The sequence below is a fragment of the Lactuca serriola genome, chromosome 5 (assembly GCF_051521515.1).
Source record: "Lactuca serriola cultivar US96UC23 chromosome 5, Lser_US96UC23_V15, whole genome shotgun sequence".
In the NCBI taxonomy this organism is placed as follows: domain Eukaryota; kingdom Viridiplantae; phylum Streptophyta; class Magnoliopsida; order Asterales; family Asteraceae; genus Lactuca; species Lactuca serriola.
The window spans coordinates 117,028,134-117,047,763 of record NC_136412.1 but is presented as its reverse complement, the minus strand read 5'-3'; positions in this window follow the sequence as shown (position 1 = coordinate 117,047,763).

Here is a 19,630-nt window from a genome sequence, read left to right as displayed (position 1 = left end):
GTTAGTTATGAAAGGAAATAAATATTATGAGTTTAAACTCCTTTATTTGCTTCTTCCAACACCCTCTCTTTATAGATTAATTTATCGTTCATCTTAAATGCATTTTGGATATGTGATACACCAAAACAAAGGTATCATGGAGAAGAAAAAACATACAACTATTTATTATATTTAATAATGGTTTAGGGTTCGAGTTTCGTATTTCAAAATTGGGAAATCGCATTTTTTTGAATTGGTTAAAACCAATTTTCCAACAATCCCCCATATAAATTAAAATTGATCAAACATTTTCAATGCTACATAGATAAAATCTTGTAGTCGAATCATGCATCGGATATGTAGGTATTATCCTTTGAACCTTCCCTTAAGATACATATTTATTTTACTAGCAGACGAGTAGACTCGATGTCCTTGAATTGTTCTGCCATTTGTGTAAATAATCAATGTGTGTCTCACATGATTATCCCTGACCTAGTTAGGTTCTCATTGTTGTGTATTTTACGGTCATTGACACTTGCATGACTCTTAGTAATGTGCGCATACAATTCCCTTTGAAGCGACCCCACTTCTCTCTCACATAGGTGACTCTATAGTAATCACTAAAAGCTATTTTGTGATGATTTCCATTTTATCATCCACGACTATAATCTTAACATGCATCACTATTTGTTTTAGGAATAGGTTGGGGATAGCCCCCACAGTGATTCAAAAATGTTATTGTGACAACTGAGATTTTTTTCGTCAACAAGATTCACTAGAGATTAGAAGCAATAGAGTTTCTCATATTTTCAGGAAAATATAATCAGATATATTATTGCTTATAAGTATAAAAATGGTAATAGGGTCAAAAGTGAGTGACCAAAAAGTCGTACCCCTATTAATAATGGTTAGTATATTTGAAAAGTACATAGTAATGTGATCTAAAGGATATAAACTTTGTAAAAATCTGACTCTGATTAGAAGAGTTAAGATTTTAGAAAAAAAAAAAGTCAACCACGAAATTAATGTTATTAACGTCAAAACGGTATAAAGAAATATGTTGTGTTTTGACTAAAGTCATTAAAAGGAAAATTGTAATACTCCGAGAGATAATAACTATGAGATGAAAATTTTCAAAAACGGAGTCCGTATAAATAACATATAATTTTTAGAAAAACATAAAATACGTGCTAAAAATGAAAGTTAAAATTTGACAACACAACCTTAAGGAAAGTTTAGTACTCAAGGATAGCTACAAAAATATAGAAATATGGTAAGAAACAAGGTTCATACAAGGAAGATTTGAATTTTTATTGAAAATTAAGAGGTGCGCGTGAAGTTCACGCCATGCACGACGTGCATATCTGACACAAGGATTCGTCGAGATTTGAGAGAAGTGGACCATCAAAAGTATGACATGTGCAAAGTTTTGGTTTGAGCAACGAATCATGTGCACGACGTGCACAAGGTACGCTGCGCGCACAAGCCTTATAAATAGAGGCCTTCACTTCTCTAATTCCACACCTCAATAATCCATTCTCTTTCTCTCTTAAAAATCAGTTTCGACATTCTATCACCCTTCTAATGGTGCAAAGCTTTATATGCGGTTGCCAGAGTCTTTATGACCATGTTACTAGGGTGAGTTCACAGGCCCCACTTTATGATTTTAGAAAATTTTAGGGGGGGGGGGGGGAGGGAGAATACATGATTATCAAACTGCTATACCAAAATATATTTTTGCAAATATAGTATTAATTTATTAATAAGCATTAAACGATAGGATAATATGCCGGTAGAAACTCTGCCTATTCTCAAGCAATAAAATTATGCCTAATCTTTATACTACCTCATATACTAGGAAAAAGTTATACCTAGATGTTATAGTGATTGATTTCCTAGGATAACATAGTACCTAGAATTAGCCGAATTCAAGGATATACATTCTACTTAGCTGTTACTATGCCCTAATACCCTGTTATGAAAATAAATATAACTATTATATATATATATATATATATATATATATATATATATATATATCTATACACACACACACACACGAGAATAATTATGGAATAATCATTCATTATAATTATCTTTTATATATATATATATATATATATATATATATATATATATATATATATATATATATATATATATATATATATATATATAAAGTGATAATTGTGGAAGAAAACATAAAGATAGGCGATGTACTTAATTGTACATAACCTATCAAAGAAAATTTATAAAAAGATAATTATTATATATAGAGTTAAGTATATATGAATAATTACGGTATCAAAGAAAGACTAAGTAAGGAAAAGATAAAATGATAATCATACTAAAGATTAAATAAACACGTGTTAGTGAGCTGTTGTTATTCATCCAAAAGTCCGATTAAATTCGGCTGACCCCGAACCTATAAACGTTAATCTTGCGAGAGCCAAAAAGATATATAAAGATCTATACGGGGCTGACACCCCCACCTACGATTGCTAGCTACAATCCCGACAAATAACTTTCTTATATATAAAAGTAATATTATTCGACGTCCGATAAAGCATCGTGTGGCATATATATTGGTCCACAACGTCAGGGGTTCCTGGTAAAACTGCTCGGAAAATCTTATATTAAACTACCTGTAGGATGCTTGAAAGTAGTTATATGGTGTGATTAAAAAGGATTCGATAAAAATTATAAAATTTTAGGATAGATATTATATCCTAAAAGAAAAAATGATTCTTAAAGCAAAGAAAACTCTAGAATATTAGGATTGATAGTATATCCTATGGATATGATTTAAGAAACAAAAATAGGATCATTAAACCTAGGAATTGTAGGAAATAAGGAACTTATGAAAAACAAATGTATTCATAAACAGAGATTCTAAAATTTTTCAAAGAGTTTTATCGATAGTTATAAAATCATGTGAACTTACCAACATCATGTTGAAATTTTCAAAAATCGCATGTGTTTCTAGGATAAAAGGAAGCTCAATGCATGGAAGAGCAAGTTGCAGAAGGATAGATAGGTTTAAATTTAGTCAATGTAGTTGATATTTTTAATGAAAAGATAAATTTATGTTTTGAGATGGTGTCGCACGTCAACCCTCGGCGTTTCCGTCGTCGGCCGGGGGTGTGACAGAGTGGTATTAGAGCGAAGGTTATAGTGAATTAGTACTTTGTTAGGAAATTACGAATATAGCCTAGGATGTATACTCTGATAGGGGTTATCCTCAAACCTGTAAATAAAAGTATTATTATAAATTACGCTCCTAGACTACTTACGGGAGAAGTGACTAGTTTGGACTATCGCTTAGGTTACTAGATTTCAAAACGGCTGTATGTTAAAATGATTCTGCCCTCCGACACTTCTCATCTAGCCAATCCTTATTTGATAGTATATAAGCAAAAAAAAACAATAATAAATCACCAATCCAGAAAAAGTAATTATACAATTCAAGAATGAAAACTATGTAAGTAATTTATCTAGGCTGATTCATTAAGGTTTAGTCAAAACTAAATGTAGCCTAATCATGTAACATCCAATTCAGGTATAAACCAACTTTTTATGTATTAACTTTAAATTCGGTGGCTATGACGTAGTGGAGCATCACCACGACGTGTCGGAACGATTTGGACCACGAGACTTAAAGGACTCGCCACGACATGGCCTTAGGTGTCACGACCTGGCAGGTGGTTTTAGTGAAAACCCTAACTTCGGGTTTTGGGCCCTATATAAAGAACATTAAGGCTAGGGTTTTGTGATCATTCAACCTCCATATCCCTCGCAACCTCAAAAAACCCTAACCCTAGCCTCCATTGAAGTTGTGACCTTATTCTTGGTGTTTTTGGTGATTTTTGAAGGAGAAGGAAGCCCTTGGTGTGGTAGTTACTTGTCAAGCATCATTTCTTCATCTAGCATATCTCCTGGACCTTAGTGAGTGTCCAAGATCCAACCTTTTTCTTGCCATGTTACTAGATCTTTTGATTTTGGCCCTTTTCTCAATGTTTTGATGGATTGAAGTGGTAGGATATCATAAAGTTTTCAACTTTATGAATCTCCAAGTCAAGTAGAGTATTTGGTGTCGTGGATCTGAATTACGAATGAGTTTTGATGTCATGCATGGATTTTTGGTCATTAAGCCCTAGTTTTGACCTAAAATGGAAAGGACATGCATGTCCATAACGCCATAATTTTAGAGTTTCTTAGGAGTATGAAATCCTTCTGGAAACTTTGGAGGTGAAACTCCAAGAATGGGGTGCTTAATGGAAGTCTTGATGCATTTAGTTATCCTTAGTAGTTAGGGTTTTGGGATCTTGGCTTATTTAGGGGTTTTGAGGAATAAAGTTGGAAACATCCATCAAGACCATCAGAAGGACCAGATATGAGATTTGGAGCTCTTGAAGTTGAAGGAAAAATGACTTAATGATTTAAGCTGCCTAGATCAGTCACCACGACGTTGCTTAAGTAGCCACGGCGTGGAGACTGGGTCGAGACCCGCTTGTTTTGTCGGTTTGTGGCCACGATGTGGCGACTAGCTAGGGTTGACCTTAACTTTGACTTTTGACTGTTGACTTTGACCAAGTTTGACCTAAGGGTATTTTGGGTATTTTGAGCAACAGTTTGAGGCTAGGTCGTTGTTTGTTGCAAATGTAGCATGTAGAGTTGGCATTTGGAGCAGCGTTGTAACACCCATAAAAATCAACCAATTTAAAACTTTTTTAAACATCCAAAAACCATTAGTTATTACGAATGTTTTCAAAATAGTTTCATATCAGAGTATCCCAGAAACAATAAGTCCTAAACGCAAGGATGTGTACGGTCACGCCTTCGCCTTGCCGAGACATCTAAAGCACCTGTAACAATAAACTGAAAACCTAAGCACAAAGCTTAGTGAGTTCCCTCAAAATACCCATACATAGAATAATACATATATAATCACAAATAGCATACTATGGGTCCAATCAACCATCGGGTTGGAATACCCCAGGCCCTCAACCTTCGGGTTGGAATGCCAACATACTATGGGTCAAATCAACCATCAGGTTGGAATACCCCAGGCCCTCAACCATCAGGTTAGAATGCCAACATACTATGGGTCCAGTCATCCTCGGGATGCTATACCCTCGGCCCACAACCACCGGGTTGGAATGCCCACATACTACGAGTCCAATCATCCTCGGATGGAATACTCATGGCCCACAACCATCGGGTTTGAATGCCCGCATATTAGGAGTTCAATCATCTTCGGGATGGAATTATAGTTGGGTTTCGAGCATTCTAACACTCCTAAGTGTACATGCAACCCTAAATACCTTGGATCTATGTTTTCTCTATTATACATGCAAATATGAACGTTCCAAGGTATTCATCCTAACTAGCATAATTATATTGATTTATATGAATATATCAAGTTAAAATTACATACCTCTTTGATGTAGAATGTCTTCATGAAGCTTGAGTGCCTAGTGCCCCAAGTGTGACACCTCAAATGGTTCACACAACACCAAATACAAATGCAATGACTTGAGAGAAATTGGAACACTTCATAAAATCAGCTAGCCCTTCATTCTCACACATAGTGGCCGATTTCTTGAGCCATGGGATTCTTTTATATGGTGGGTATTAGGGTTACACCATGTAACTCACAATGTTACACATTCCTTATGCTCCATGGATTTTAACCTCCATGGAGTATCCATGGGTCACCCCATGGACTTAGTCCAACATAAGGATTCTTGGATCACAAGCCCACATATAAAAGAATGAATGATTTACACAATCAACCCATATATTTAATTAGTCTTCTTTTGATCACTTAATTAATCCTAGATTAATTCTTGATCAATACTAATTAAGTAATCTTATTAATATATTAGAACTTATAATATATTAATAAACCTTAAGTGTTATTTCTCTCATTTTTAGTCTATCCAAATGCATGATGCCATGCAACCCAAATGGACCATGTCGAGTCGGGTCAAGTCTTACCAATTATAGTTATGGACTTAGACATTAATCCAACAGTCTCCCACTTGGATAAGTCTAAAACTATTATTGAATATGACTTCAAGAACCGACTGGCAATCGTAGCTCTCAAAAGCTTCTGTCGAACTCAGACCTTGCCGATGATCTCTAACCTTTGTCAATGACTTGTCCATTAGATAAGGGATCATATATTCCTCCATTCTAGATATCATATGGACTGAGACATGGATTATAATCATTCTCTCTGTCCATTTGTTGTTTCCCGATTTCCGATTTATGATGACTGACTAATTGAACAAATCAAATCAGTCTAGGCCCGGCCGAGCACTTACATTTGTCATCACCAAATCATCGAGGGGCCCACAGATATCGCTTTTATCCTGATGGTAAAAGGAATGGATAAACTTCAACTCATATGACTTGTTCTACTACTTTTTGAATCATACACAAAAGTAGGTTTTATAACATCGAGTTACCAATGCGTTTTCATGCAATGAATGTATAACCAACTCATAGTAACAACTCATATCTCTAGGTTTGAAGAATATAAGATATTATTGTCTCATGATCACTCTTGATAAAATCCATGAAATGATTCCAATAATCGCGGGTTGAATCTAATACTCAGAACTTATGAGCACTCATGAGTGTTGTAGCATCACCTTGTCCAACATCTTAGACCTCTACAAACCCAACCCATGACAGTCTTGATTCATATCTACTTCCAACATATGACCGAATGTGGATGGTTTGAATAACTTAGTCATTCAGAACAATGAACTAGTTATTCTTGAAGTCAAAACATGCAAAGTGAAACACAATAATAATCGAATCCAATATGGTCTCAGAACTTATGAATATAAATAAAACACCTTTTATTTACCACCATATGATTACACATTATTCATTGTATACTGTTTCAGCTATCAACTTTATTCTTGAATTAAAACAATAGTTGTCCCACGCTCCAAACATGTACACTATGTTTTCTAAACACTAGACATGCCATACACCAAGTATGCATACTATGTTTGTCTATGATCTTTACTTTGTGAAAGAGATAGATTGAACATAATTCCAATGATTCTTATTTCACAGTCCCAATTCCCTACTGCAAATGCAAGAATTCCAAATTCATGCCATTTACTGAAATCTGTTAGATTCTAAACTTATATGCATTGATCCTCTTGTAATGATTATGCACAAAGTCAGAAAGACTTGACAACAAACATTATAGAGCATTCCAAAGGAGATCAACTCCTAGGAAAAATCCTTTTATCATTAAGTTTCTTCTAATCTTACACATATTGAATAATTTCTAACTTTGAAACATTTCCATATTCCATTTTGACTATCACTTCTGAACAAGAGTTGCCTCCTTACAGATTATGTCAATATGGTCCTTCCAGAATTAACACTATACTTCCAACTGTCCTTGAGCAACCAATCTTTGGTAAACCTTAGATTGTCCTCGGCAATTGCTTAATCATTTTAGTCATATCCAATTCTAGACCTTTTCCCTTCTTAATGCCCCAGGCATTTGGAAAATTTTAGAACGGATGAATATAGCACATGTAATCGATCCTATATCCGAAGCATATGGGACATGATTCATGATGTCTCACATAAAGACTAACCAGTCTTTTGCAATAATATTTCCATTTCAATTTGCCAAGTTCTCATAATTCAAATTATGAAAAGGGATGCCGTAATCATAATCGAATTTTAAAACGCAAATAATGGACCCATATATAGAATTTCCTTATGTTAAGCCATTCCAACATGAAATTCATATATATATCCTTGACTAGATATGATTAAAACCTCAATCTAAGCTTTTAGATTTGATATGAAGTATAATTTCCTCTCCCTTAATTATAGCAAAACAACTTTTTCCCAATTGAAACCTTTTGTTTTCTATAATTAACATTGCTAATTTGCAACCTTTATCATAATTATCATGCTCCCAATAACATGATGATTATTAGCATAACACTTATGCTCCCACTAGCTTTGACATGTACTCAGAAATCAGCTGAACTTTCTTACCAAAGTTTAGATTTCTGATACTAGATTGCTTTGATAAAAGTTTATCAATACTATACACCTTGCCTTAGATAGCACACTTGTGTGTCTAAACAATTTTAAGAACTATGAAAAGGAATGCCGTAATCATAGCCTCGATTGTTTAGACCTTTGCCACTTCTCACAAGTCCATGTTAGTGTGTCGGTTAACCACACATGCTCCACTAACGACTTTGAGAATGCAAATATCACAATTGCTATCTAGCTAAAATCTACTTAGTGAAAGTGTTTCCTCACCATCATTTTCATGAATCGGAGAGAAACCTTATGACACTTAGATTTAATGGTGTATGTGTTCTTATCCATGTGAATTTGTCAAACCATAATCACAAGACTATGTTAGTGACAAATCCTAACTCATATGGATTGAACTTGTGCAATCTTAAATTCATGCCACCTGGCAGCTCAAGGGCCTCCCATTGCTTCCAAGTTGCTTTGCAACCAATTGAGAACTCTAAGAAATCATATGCAAAGCCAACTTTAATTGGAATGGGCACAGAATAGGTCAACATGATAGGTTATACACCTCAAGTCGTGTGCTAGTGAAGAACTTCAGGTTTTATTCTTGATTATCCTTTTAGGATCCTTAAGACTCCCACTATCCTCTTGACACATAAGGCTCGCTTGCCAAATATTCAAGAGATAGTTTGGATTCTTTATCAAGACAAACACTTCATACAATTGGCCTTAGTTGGTCTTTGTTTTATCCAAAACATCACAACTTACCAATTTCAAATGTACAAGAGTAGAAAACTTTTACTCTTACATTTGACAAGTGTTTTAAACCTTTCTTTAAGATATGTCACTCAACTTACAGTCTTGGAGTACGACTCTAAGAGTTGTTTTGGAACAAAGTATGACTCATCTTCTTGATTTGACCACTTCAACAATTCATAGCTCCTCTTCTTAGCTATCAGAATGCACTTAGAGGACGAATTATGATAAGATCTCAAAATCGTTAAGATGGTCTTAAAACATGATACTAAAGTACTCTCCCATCTTTTCAGATTTGAGAAACTTTTATCTTTCTGCCTAAGTTGATTCTTCTTATTCGCTCTGCCATACATTGGAATTTTTCTAATGTATCAGAATTACACTTAAACTTGTAAGTGTAACCATATTTACTAAAATTTTAGTAAATAATGACGAATAGTCTTAACGATCTTTTGTGGTGGACTTAATCAGTGCACAAGAATGTGTACTCGATCCCTTAGTCCTTTACTTGAATCACACATCCATGTGAACAAGTAGTTAGTCTTAATTTTTCCAATGCTTGAAAGTTCTCATCCATCATGCTATACAACTTGCATGATTCCGAGTCTCGGTCCAATTGAAACTTGGGTGATGAGAATTTTCCTTGTTTGGTAAATTTAGACACTACCACAAATGAAAGAATCAAATTCATATTTCCAATATTTCTAGAAACATACAAACATCAAGTTTTCATAAATGTCATTGCAAGGAGATATAAAATAAAGTAAAACAAACTTTTATTTATTTTAAAATGCGGAAAAGACTTTTCCTTACAATGCAACATAAAATGAAAATGATGCTATTACATGTTTCCTAGCAATCTATCATAACTCCTAAGAAGTAGCTCAAGAATCTGATCTTCAACCACGCAATAGAAATCTATCTTCTCAATCAGATTTAACATACTCTTCTTTTAAGTTTCTTCACTTTTCTTTGATTCTTAAAACATCAACATGTGACCTAGTCACATCATGTAACAAGAATCTCATAATAGAAACTTAAATGAGTTAGATAGTGGACTTTACCTGAAGTAGAGTCAATCTTATTGGCTTTAACATCCTTAGGTAAATTTGGCAGCTTCGCAACCAATGCCCTTTTCTTTGGCAATGGATCCTTGATAATGGGACTATCTCAGACTTAGCCTCTCTCTTTACCATTTGGTCAACCAAGTTGACTATGGCCGATCCCTTTCCATTGGGAAGAGAGAGCTTTACTGGATATCCAATGTCATCATTGTCAATGTCCATAAAGTTTTAGGAAGTTGATCTTAGCAAATAGATAAGATCATTAAGGGTCTTGTCATAGTCTGTTTCATAGGAGTCCCAAAGGAACTCACTATGTGACTTAGAAAGTAGTTGAGCCACCAACTTTCTCAAGACTTTGACACCCAATTCTCCCGGCTTGTCAATATGTGACTACATCTCCAAGATGTGATAACACCTAGACCTTGCCTTTCCAAAAGGGCTTGAGTGATCTTAAACTTTTCAAGAACTTGTGGGTTAGGGAGAATAATTGAAGGAGGTGAAAGAAGTATGATTTCCATGGGACATCATCTTCATTTAGGAAAGCTTGTTTCAAGAGATTTGGGAAGATCATAAATGTCTAAACCAGACATCTTTTTGGGAGATATTCAAGATATTTGATTTAAAGTCCTTAATATAACACCCAATATGAAATATTAAGGCTAGGATCCAACACAATATTTTTATAACTTGGAAGAGGGATGCCGTAATCCAAGCTATAAAATATTTGAAGGTAGGTGAATGACGATTCACCAATTTCCACCAAGATAAACGAAATGTATTATTAGGTTTTAATTGGTTTTTGAAACTCCTAGATCTTTTGAGATTCATTGAACTTTTCAATGGCATGTTTCAATCTCGAGTGTGCCCTTCAGGTTTTGTGACTGGGATGCCGAGGATCACAAAACAAGGTGTGAATAACCATGCAAATATACTTGGTACCCTTAAGTGTTTAGCTCTCAATCGATGTGCCGCTTAACCACACACGCTCCATCGATACTATGATAGACATTAAGTTACCCTTTGCCTACCTTGTTAAATACGAGTTAGTGTGTCGGTTAACCACACACGTTCCACTAGCCGACTTACACAAAGTGCAAAGTGTAATTTCATGGATTAGCACCTTATTCACATTTTCCTAAGTAACTAAGATTGGGTATTTATAAAAGGTTTAGTTACTTAGTATTTATCATTAATACTTTTAATGAAGGGAGAATTATAGTCCTTGTCCTACCCGTTCGGCTAACGACCCTCCACCAGTCAAGGAAGCGGTGGGTGAGAGTGGACACCCATTAAACTGCCATTTTATAGGCAGTAACCTTATACCCCCCCCCCCCCTTATACACCGGCTTCGTGAATGAGGCCTACTAACGGTAAGACTGACTTGCTCTGATACATATGTATATTATTAACTTATAATATTATAAAGTATAAGGGTTGAAGTTTAACTTTTAAAATTCTAAGGGCTAACTTGGAATTAAAGTATTCATAAGTGAAACTTTTCAAATTCCAAAACTTGAGGGCAAGTTTTGAAACTATTCAAAACTAATTAATTCCATAACATGTGTGTTTAAAGTAGTTTTAAATAAAAGACTCTTCAAGTTCCATAACTTGAGGACAAGTTATGAAAGACTTTAAAGTAATAAAAGAATGTAACTTTTCTTTATTTTTTTATAACTTATGGAACTAATTAAGGTTACACATTTTAATACTCAATGATGTGACTCTTGAACCTTCATAACTTGAGGACAAGACTCTTCATTTTGTAACCATTGCCAACTTTTATGAGTTTTATGAAACTTAAATGTGACTTTTCATATAACTTGAGGACAAGTTAAAAAAACACATTTTAGAATCAACTCTTAGATTAAAATGAAATTAAAAACACATAATCAATTAACTTTTCTATTAATCTAAGCAACTCATAAGAACAAGATAATTCAAATCAAAATTTTTCATGTAATTAGCCTAATCACTAAACTAATACAAATCATGAATCTATTGACATTTATCTTTGGAATTGGATTAGCATGAACATTACCACATCAAAAACAAGTTTATAAGTTCAAAAACAGCTTAGGGTAATGTTCCTAGTCCATTTCTAGCCAAAAAAGTCGAATATATGCTGTCTGGGGGTCCAACTCGTCGAGTGCATGAACCAACTCGACGAGTTGGATCGTTTTGACCACTTTTAAAGCATGGACTCGTCGAATCTCCTGATGGACTCGCCGAGTCCGTTGTCCAGACAACACAAAACTTCGATTTTTAAGCAGTTTTTGCAAGTATAACAAGAAAACAAGCCTAGGCTCCGATACCACTGTTGGATTTCGAGCATTCTAACACTCCTAAGTGTACATGCAACCCTAAATACCTTGGATCTATGTTTTCTCTATTATACATGAAAATATGAACTTTCCAAGGTATTCATCCTAACTAGCATAATAACATAGATTTATATGAATATATCAAGTTAGAATTACATACATCTTTGATGTAGAATGTCTTCATGAAGCTTGAGTACCTAGTGCCCCAAGTGTGCTAACTCAAATGGTTCACATAACACCAAATACAAATGGAATGACTTGAGAGAAATTGGAACACTTCATAAAATCGGCTAGCCCTTCATTCTCACACATAGTGGCCGATTTCTTGAGCCATGGGAATCTTTTATGCGGTGGCTATTAGGGTTACACCATGTAACTCACAATGTTACCCATTCCTTATGCTCCATGGATTATAACCTCCATGGAGTATCCATGGGTCACCCCATGGACTTAGTCCAACATAAGGATTCTTGGATCACAAGCCCACATATAAAAGAATGAATGATTTACACAATCAACCCATATATTTAATTAGTCTTCTTTTGATCACTTAATTAATCCTAGATTAATTCTTGATCAATACTAATTAAATAATCTTATTAATATATTAGAACTTATAATATATTAATAAAGCTTAAGTGTTATTTCTCTCATTTTTAGTCTATCCAAACGCATGAAACCATGCAACCCAAATGGACCATGCCGGGTCGGGTCAAGTCTTACCAATTATAGTTATGAACTTAGACCTTAATCCAACAATAATCACGGCCCACAACCATTGGATTGGAATGCCCACATACTACGAGTCCAATCATCCTTGGGATGGAATACTCGCAGCCCACAACCATCGGGTTGGAATGCCCAGGTCTGATGGCTCTCGCATAAAGCAAATAAGCCTCAACCACCAATCAAACATGTACACGTATAACAGATAATTACACAACAGTCTAAAGATAGATAAGTCGATCTAACAGATCATAACAACATAATAACATCCTATCTACCAAGATACTGATCTAACAGATCATAATAGCATAATATCATCCTATCTACCAGGATACTGATCTAACAGATCATACGATACTCGAGTATATAACATATCATGACAACAATCCAAAAAGGGTCGGACTTGTTGCCTTAGACCCTTGAGTATAGTGACGAAAACTCACCTCACATTGCTGAAGTCCCGCGGGCAAAACCCTAGTTGTTGGATGACAAATTTCCGAACTGTCAACATCAAAACAACACCCAATTAATAATTGGGTTCCAATATATAACCATAAGTCCATGCTTGGGTAAAGACTAATTTACCTCCAACCTTGCTTAATTCAAGCCCAAGGCCCAACTCACACTCCAAAGGCCCAAAAGTCAACCAATGGACCAAAGCCCAACATATGGCCCAATTTTCCAAATTAGGCCTAAACCCTTCATATGGGCCTTACCTTAAGGCCCAACCATCTATTCTGATCCAAGCACCTGGCATTCCAATGGTCCAATATCTCATAATAATAAAGGCCCGGTTATGGCCCATCTATGGCCTAACTTTCCAAATTTGGCCCAAGTCCCTCACATGGCCCTTATCCTAAAGCCCATCCAAATATTTTAGTCTATTTACTTGTTCTTGGATGACCCATCAATAGCCCAATCACCAAAGCCCAATAGAAAGGCCCAAATCATGGCCCAAGCGAAATTAGGGTTTTTACATAAAATGACAATTAGGGTTGAGTGTTTCGTACTTAACCCATTAAGGACTTAATCCATTAAGACCATCACTCTACTAGATAGATCATATGGTGTGATTGGGTGAAATTCATAATTCAATTCCATTAGCCCAAAACGTAGGTCCTGATAAGCCCAAACCAACAAGTCCAAAATTAGGGTTTCCAACCCAATCGTGTGCCCATTAATCAAAGGTTTAGGTTTTAGGTCAATTACGGCTTCATTAGGTCAATTAGGGTTGAATAAGTCAGGCACCACCCACTACCACCTCGGGTAGTGGCAGTCAACGGTGGCTCACGGCGGCGGCCACCACCTCGTGGTGGTGGTTATAAATTTTAAACTAAATATGTCCAAGCGTCTAAACTAACATTCCAATCTCAAAATGCACACCGCCACCCGACACGACGCCTTGTGGCGGCACAAGGCGACAACCACCACCTCACGGTGGAGGTGGTCGGTTTTCCTTGATAATCTGACCATACAATGTACATAAAATACTACACCATAAAAAATATACTAACACACATCAAGACACACACAGCCACCACCACACGTCGGCTGGTGGTGGCAGAGCATAAAAGGTGGCGGTAACCACCATGGTTGGCAGCCATGGTGGTTTTCCATGGTTTCTGGCTAATGAGCACACCCACACTCACGTAGCAACACCAAAACACACACAAACACGAGATGGACACGTAAAACACATCCCATCAGAAATCTTGAGGCGGCAGGCGGTGATTTGGGATGACAGCCACCACCTCACGGTGGCGGCGATGGTTTCTCTTGATCCCCTACCCAGCAACACATCAACACATGCTCACACAGCATCAACACACGAGTTTGCACTGGAGAACATGTCCAATCTCAGCCGCCACCCCCCCCCATGGTGGCGCATGGCAGTCGGAGAAGAACACCAGCCGCCCGGAATGGCGACGGCGACCGTGAAGCAGCAGAAGGAGAAGAAGAAGACGGTGGGGATTAGTGGTCACTTGAGATTGCCGGAAGGGAAAGGCAGCTGCGATTGCTCGGCGGCTCGGTGCAGCAAGGGACGGAGGTGGCTGCCTTGGTGGTTCGCAATAGCAAGTTAGCAACGGTCGGGGAGGCTACGTCCGGCGACGGCTAAAGGGCACTCCAAGAGTAGTGGCAGCTGAATATTAGGGTTAGGGTTTAGTGGCTGGTGCAAGGTGACGAGTATAATATGCCCACTCATATCAAACTTTTGTTCAATGTACACCTTTGGTCCCTCCTTCCCAATTTCTTTTCAATATAAGGCTACAATTTACAAAGCAGCCCCCAGCATCCAAGATTCATAACAATTAAATCCTACAATTTACCATATAGCCCCTCCATGACAAATTCTTTTCAACTTAGGTACATAATTTACCCTTTTAGCCCCAACCATCCAAAATCCTTTCATATCAAGTCCAAATGATACCAAACACCCTCGGACTTCTGAAAATCTTTACAAAGTAAGTCCCAAAATTACACTTTAACCCCCCGAAGATTAAATTCTTATCATTTGGCTCCCCAAAACCAACACCCCATTAATTATTATTTGATTTCGCTACAATAATATAAAATAATAATAAAGATTACTTCTCGGGGTTCCAGGTTTATTATTTAATTACTCTATTTTAAACGGGGTGTTACAAGCGTTATTTTATGCTATTATTCTGACTGAGATGTGAGCTTTCCTCATTATACTTGTAGGTCAAAGGCACCAAGGCCGACCCACTAGATTTCATATCCTGGTATATTGATTGATGTTATGTTGAGTATGTGGTAGATCCGTATGATTACCTGTATTGTTGGTTATTGATTGCTATTGTATATGTCGACATGTTATGGTTGGTTGGGTTGAGGCGGTCTAGCTTTGTGTTAAAGGCGAAGACACCCGGGGGGAGGTCTAGATAGACTAAAGGAGTGAGAGGCGGTCAAATCAGGTCGATGGCCCGAAGAGCGGTCCAAAATAGGTTGTAGGCCTGGTGAGGCGGTTCAGTCATGATGAAGGCTCTGAGAGCGGTCTAGATAGGCTGTAGGCCCGGCGAAGCGGTCCAGTCATGTTGAAGGCGGTATGCATGTTGTTGTCTATATTGGTTATGTGTAGTACTTTGGAGGAACTAAAGCTTTGACTTGGGGTTTAAGTTTTGTGTTTCAGGTACCTTAGATGAGCGGGGGGAAGCAAACGCGTGATCGGCACATCCTTTCGATTTTTATAATATTTGATTTTAGGACACTCTGATATGTGATTATTACTTTTGGGAATAATGTTTTGTAACAATTATGATTTTTGGCTTGGTTTGAAAAATGAAAATTTTATCTTGATTTTTGGGATGTTACTAGTTGGTATCAAATCCCTGTATTGAGAGAATTTGATGAGCATTCGTGTGAATCCAGACTCAAACAAAGGATCTGAAAAGGTTTTCAAAATGATTTTGATAAAATTGTTTTCAAAAGTAACGAAGGAAGGACGAGATGTATATGATCAGTCAGAGCAAGAAAGTATACCCCAAGCTACCCAAACTATTATTTTTTATTTATGATTATGATGGAACTGCATGTTAGTGGTAGTCTAGGGATCTTTAAGAATTGCATGATAGAAGTGTTTGATGTATGATGCCAGATAGCCGAGGAGAACTTCTTATCTATTAGATGAAATTGACATCATTATTGCAGTTGCTTAGTATGTGCATCATACTTGTACATAACTAAGATGTTATATCATGAGAATGTGTTATTTAGCCTTATTACATGTTCTTTTCTAATGAAGGGATTAGGGTAGAATCAAGTATTCAACTGTCTATAGGATCCAACTTTATGTATGATTAGCATGCATGAGCGGCTGTAGGGTTGGTGGAAGTTTCATGAGTTAGTTTGTGGGTGTAGAAGGCCAGTTGAGGAATGATTAGCCACTCTTGAGAGAGTGAGAATAGGATGTATGCATGTCCTAGTTGTGGGTTTGTTTTCAGAAAGTTTGTGATGATCCATGGAGACACATATAGGTAGGTGCGGAAGGTAGTATGGGCCAATACTACCGGAAGCACAGGACCCATACGCATAGCAAGGAAGTCACAACCCCTAAGGGATTAGTGTATCTGTGATGGTTGTGATGGTACAAATTATGAAAATTATGATGTATTTTGGTTCATTTTTAGTATGGTGTTCACGAGAAGATCTACTTCCGGATCTGGAGCTAGTGGCTAGGATAGGTCAAGGTTAACTAACGACCAGATTTGAGAGATGATTGTCGTTGAGGTAGCTACTGCTGTCAGGGGTTCCATGCCAGATATATTTTGGTCAATAAAGACCGCCATGATTGAGCTATTCGATGATCGTTATGTTGCCCACCCTGAGGTTGTTGTTGCTACAGCTACTGTAGATGTTGTTGCTACGTAGATTCGAGGGGACAAATCATTCCAGTATGGAGACTTCAACAACACGAAGCCCCTAAAGTTTGATGGCACCAAGGACCAGATTGTGGCGATGAGGTGGTTTTCTGATGTGGAGGGTTTCTTCTTCACATGTTCGTTCCTGGATGACTAGAAGGTCAAGTGCGCCCTGAACCTTCTCCGGTTAAGGGAAAAGGATTGGTGGACATTGGTAACTGGTATGTACACTCCTGAGCAAAGGGTTGTTGTTACTTGGGAGTAGTTCTAAGAGATTCTCCATACGAAATATGTTCCTCTGGTGGAGAGGGAAAGATTGGCTTAGGAGTATCTGGATCTGAGACAGTCAACTGATATGGTGATGGAGATCACCAAGATGTTCAAGGAGAGGGCTCTTTTCTGCCCCGAGTTTCCTGCTTCGAAGAAGGCCCAGATGACTTGGTACTTGAGCATGTTCAAGACGGATATTTTGTAGTTTGTGTCTACCCAACGATACAATTCCCTTTTCGAGCTTTAGGAAGGTGAGAAATTGAGATGGAGATCCAGACAAGGGAGCAGCAATAGGCTCCCGTTCAATCCCATCCTGTAGCGAAGCGGTTCAAACTCATTGATTCACGATCAGGAGGTCAGAGGGGCCGCACTCATGGAAAGTGCGACAAGGTTCATGATGGTTTTTGTTGTTGTTATTCTTCTAGATTCCACAAATATGGCAAGGAGGGGCACTATGTGAGTGATTGTCGCCAATAGGCCCTAGTGTCAAGCACCAATATTTGTTACCATTACGAGCAGGTGGGCCATGTGAAGGCCCAGTGTCCCTTGCTTTCCTCTAGGCCCATGCAGGCACCAGCTACTTCTACCCTTCAGATCACGGATGGAAGCTAGCATAGGGAGGAGATCCCGAGGACTCGGGGTCATGTTTTCCAGCTTACGCCAGAGGAGACCAGGGCGGCGCCAGACGTCGTTACTGGTATGTTTCTATTTATTATTCTATCAAGGTATTTATTTGTATGCTTATAATTGTATTCCTTTTAGGCACCTTCTTAGTGAACTCCTTGACTTCCCTTGTGCTATGTGACTCGCATTTGAGTTGGTCTTTTGTATCTCAGTCTTTTAGTACTAGTTTTTATATGACCCATGGAGAATTAGAGTGTCCGTTGCAGGTTTTTATCGTCTACGAACACGGGATTTACGCATCGAGCATTTATCAGGGGTGTGTTTTAGATATTTTCGGGGTGGCTTACCTAATTAATCAGATCCCTATTACCATGAGGAATGTATGTGTGATAGTAAGGATAGACTAGTTGAGTAGGTTTAGTGTGATGATTGACTATGAGGGTCACCACGTGGTATTTCGAACCCCAAGTCGGGGAGAATTGATTATCTATGAAGACGTTACCAGGGGTGGATCGGACTTTTGTTCTGCTGTCAGGGCTTGATAGTATCTTCAGCATGGGTGTCTGGGTTATCTAGTGTATCTGATCGATACTAAGTTCAAGAAGGAGGTTTTGATTTCGGATGTACATGTAGTCAGAGAGTTCCTAGAGATGTTTCCAGAGGAATTACCTGGTGTGCCTCCTGAGAGGCAGGCGGAATTTAGGATTGATATGGTTCCCAGTACAACCCCGATTGCTAAGGCGTCGTACCAATTAGCACCACCAGAGATGCAGGAGTTGTCCGCATAGCTTCTGCAGCTGTTGGGCAAACAGTTTATCAAACCGAGCAATTCTCCAAGATTGATTTGTGGTCAGGGTATCATCAGGTGAGGGTTAGAGAGGAGGACATGGAGAAGAAAACGTTTTGAAATCATTATGGTCCTTACAATTTTGTGGTGATGTCGTTTGGGCTCACCAATGTGCCTACGACATTCATGGATTTGATGAATCGAGTGTGAAGACCAATGCTCGATCGACCCGTCATCGTTTTCATAGATGACATCTTGGTTTATTCCAAGAACAGTGAGCAGCATGAAGAGCACCTTCGAGAGCTTCTGGGAGTTTTGAGGCGGGAATGACGATATGCTATGTTCTTGATGTTGGATTAGGTGTCTAAGCCCATAACTATAATTGGTATGTACATGACCCGAGAATAGCATGGTCCATTTCGGGTTGCATATTACCAATACAATTTGAGGATGGATATTTGAGTAAGAGGTTATTTATGATTTATTAATATATTATAAGTTCTAATATATTAATATGAAATCATATTATTTAATTAGTATTGATCAAGAATTAATTTAGTGATCAAAAGAGATTAATTAAATTAACGGGGACTGATTCTGTAAATCAATGATATATATATATATATATATATATATATATATATATATATATATATATATATATATATATATATATATATATAT